Source organism: Microtus ochrogaster, unplaced genomic scaffold (assembly GCF_000317375.1).
Source record: "Microtus ochrogaster isolate Prairie Vole_2 unplaced genomic scaffold, MicOch1.0 UNK25, whole genome shotgun sequence".
Lineage (NCBI taxonomy): Eukaryota > Metazoa > Chordata > Mammalia > Rodentia > Cricetidae > Microtus > Microtus ochrogaster.
Genome location: NW_004949123.1, coordinates 997,402 through 1,000,764, shown reverse-complemented (window position 1 = coordinate 1,000,764; position 3,363 = coordinate 997,402).

Genomic DNA, 3,363 nt, shown 5'->3' with positions numbered 1-3,363 from the left:
GTGTGTGTGTGTGTGTGTGTGTGTGTATGTGTGTGTGTGTGTGTGTGTGTGTGTGTGTTACAGTCCCTACAGAGAAGCCTAGCAGGTTTTCCTGATTCCTTGGCCCTAAACCTCCACAATCTCATTTCCACAAGAGCCAGCCCTACCTGTTGCTGGAGCACTCTTCAGCCAGCCCTAGATGCTGCTGGAGCACTCCACAGCCAGCCCTAGCTGTTGCTGGAGCACTCCACAGCCAGCCCTAGCTGTTGCTGGAGCACTCCACAGCCAGCCCTAGCTGTTGCTGGAGCACTCCACAGCTGGCCCTGGATGCTGCTGGAGCACTCTGCAGCTTGCGCTAGCTGTTGCTGGAGCACTCAGTGAAAGTTCACCCTCCTTCCCCAAACGGGGAGGCCTGCTGGGGACACCGAGGCAGCACCCTGCTCTGGCTGCAGTTCTGTGGCCTTGGAACTTCAGTTCTTTGAGCTTGAGATTTGTTGTTGAAAGGGCTGATGGAGGTCACACTCTGGAGCAGAAGAAGGGGACTCCACAGATACCTCAGAAGTTCTTCCTGCTGCGGCTGCTCTAGGCTCTCCCTGTGGAGCCACAGTGAGACAGGAACAGACCCACTCACCCTGTGCCTCTCCTCCAGGCAATCTCTCCTGGGCTCCTTCAGTTGCCCAGCACACAGGCAGGCTGGAGCAGTTTCTTACTCCCTGGGAGGCCTGGGTAAAAGGCAAACTGCAGTTCCTTCTCCTGAAAAATCTGCCTCAGGGATGAGAAAGGAATCCAGTTTTTTCCAGCTCCCTGAGGGTTCTGATGGGAGCTGAGCTCTATCACCTAGAGCCTCACCTCAAACTTTCCGTCAGAGTTAGCCAAAGCCAGGGTAGAGCCAGACTAGCTTAGCTCCGAGAGGGGTCCTGGCCAGTCTTCTGGGGGATGCTGGTACCACAGACATGTGGTCTACTCCAGGCTTGCTTGCCCTGTGGGATTGTAATCTGAAGTTAAACGGTGTTGAGTCCAGGAGCTCTGACCTCCCCAACCTCATCCTAAGTGGCTTCTGCACCCATAAAACTCCGTCATATAGAGGCCTGCAGGCAACCTTGCGGGGCTCTTAGAATGAATAGGACAGCGTGGGCTGTAGCAGCTCCTCCACAGCCTGGTGTTACAAACCTCTAAAGAGTACACGGAACCTGGGTCATGGAAAACCCTTCTCTGGGAGCCTACGCAGGATTCCCAGGCCAGGCCCGAAGAAAGGTGGCAGCTGCTGAACACAGGGGCGGAGTGCTCTGGGGTCTGTCACCCTGAGGCTGAGCTCCTAAGATAAAGTGGGCAGCTGTGACACTGAGAGGAGCCCAGCTGTGGAAGGGTCATGGCCTCTGAGACCTAGAGCGGACTGCTGGCCTTTCGGCGTTGTTACCCGATGTGGCCATGGGCTGGAGAGGGCATTTGGGAGCCCATTAGTCTTCTATCTCTGACTCCTCACAATGCTCTCTCAGATAGGGTGCTCAGAGAGCAAAGGTGGGCACCCGGGGTTCAGAGGAACACTCAGAACCTGTGTCCTTCCTTACAGAACATGGACAGGCGTGGCTACTGCTCACTCACTGATTGTGTGACCTGACAAAGCTCTGTAACTAAGCTGGTCACACCTGCACAGCCCGGGCACTACTAGGAGGTTTGGCCTTGTTGGAGGAAGTGTGTCAATGAGGGCGGGCTTTGGGTTTCAAATGCCCAAGCTCCCAGGCTCAGTTTCTCTCTCTCTCTCTCTCTCTCTCTCTCTCTCTCTCTCTCTCTCTCTCTCCCTCCTCTCTGCCTGCTTTCTGCAGATCCAGGTGTGTACTCTCAGCTACTCCCCAGCATGTCTGCCTACATTCTACCATGCTCCCCTACATGATGACAATGGACTAAACCTCTGAACTGTAAGTCAGCCCCAAGTAAATGCTTTCTTTAAAAGAGTTGTTGTGGTCATGGTGTCTCTCTGCAGCAACAGAACTTTGACTAAGAACCTGCTTAAAAATATTTATTATTTTTATTTTTATGGATTTTATGTGTGAGAGTGTTTTGCCTAAATGTATGTATGTATACCACATGTGCGCTTGGTGATTGACAATATCAGAAGTCAACATCCTGAAACCGGAGTTACAGATGCTTGTGAGCACTAGAGAATCAAACTCGGTTCTCTGCGAGAACAGCAAGTTCTCTTAACGGCTGAGCCATCTCCCCAGGCCCTCAATCCTCTGCTTTTAAACCCTTCCGTTATTCTCATTGCTTAAAACAAACATTTTCATGTTGCCCACATCACTGAGCTCTGTCTCGGCCCCCACACTGGTCCACACCGTCCCCAGCCCAGCTGCACTGTCGGAAGCTCCCTGCAGACCTGAGCAGCAGCCCCCACTCCTCCTTCCTTGTTCCCGCCTCCCACCCTCCTTTCCTGCTTCTCCTTTCCATCCGCAAAGGCTCCTGGGACCACCCCACCCCTCAGCTGGACCAGGGGCTGTGATTTGAGACAGCGTACCTCTTCTGTCCTGGACACCGTTGTTGGTGAATTACTGTGAAGACAGGCTTTGCTGTCTTTTCTGGGTTATGATAGCTGCAGCCGAGCCAGTCCTTGATGTCTACTCAGTGATCGCTGAGGGAAGGAAGGACGGATGGACAGATAGAGAAAGGAAGGAGGAAAAAGGGGGGAGGAGGGCAGGAGAGAAGGAGGGAGGCTACCTCTCAGGGGATTTACCCTGCCTCTGCCAGCCAGTAACTAACTATTCTTGTAAGGTCGAGGTCTAGGCACATTCAGAAACTTACGCCACAATGGTGCCACCTCTCTCAGAAGGACCCTATCAGGCTGCACAATAAGGCCACTCAGGCGCTGGTCGGGGATGGGGCTGGAATATGGTTTCCCTTCCCAACTGGGGCAGGTTCTAAAGCGTGCTCAGACCTGAGCCTATCTAAACACGCTCCGACACAACACTAGCCTTCAATCTAGTTGGGATCAAGGCTGGAGAAGAGTTGAAACCAGAAGCAGTCTTGCACGTGGAGTAAAGACCAACACAGTGCTGGCAGAGAGCTGGTGCGGAGAGGCTGGGATCAGGCTTCAGGAACCAGCATGCACAGGAGTAGTTCCAGAAAGGGGCCTTGGCTCTAGCTCCTGGAGAAATTCTCCAGGTCATGGAGTTCAAACTTGGTCCAATAAGATCAAAATGAGAGCCACAGACAATGTGCTGGGGTTGGGTGGGTTCTCTTGGACAATCAATCACAAGAGGACAAGCAAGCATTAAGGAAAGGGCAGCTTCCAGCAGTGGCCAGCAGAGGGCAGCTCTAACTCACATTTCCTTAGTCCACACAGCTAAGGTCCTGTGTGAGGCCTGGTCCTTTTGAGAGTGGAGAAAAGTA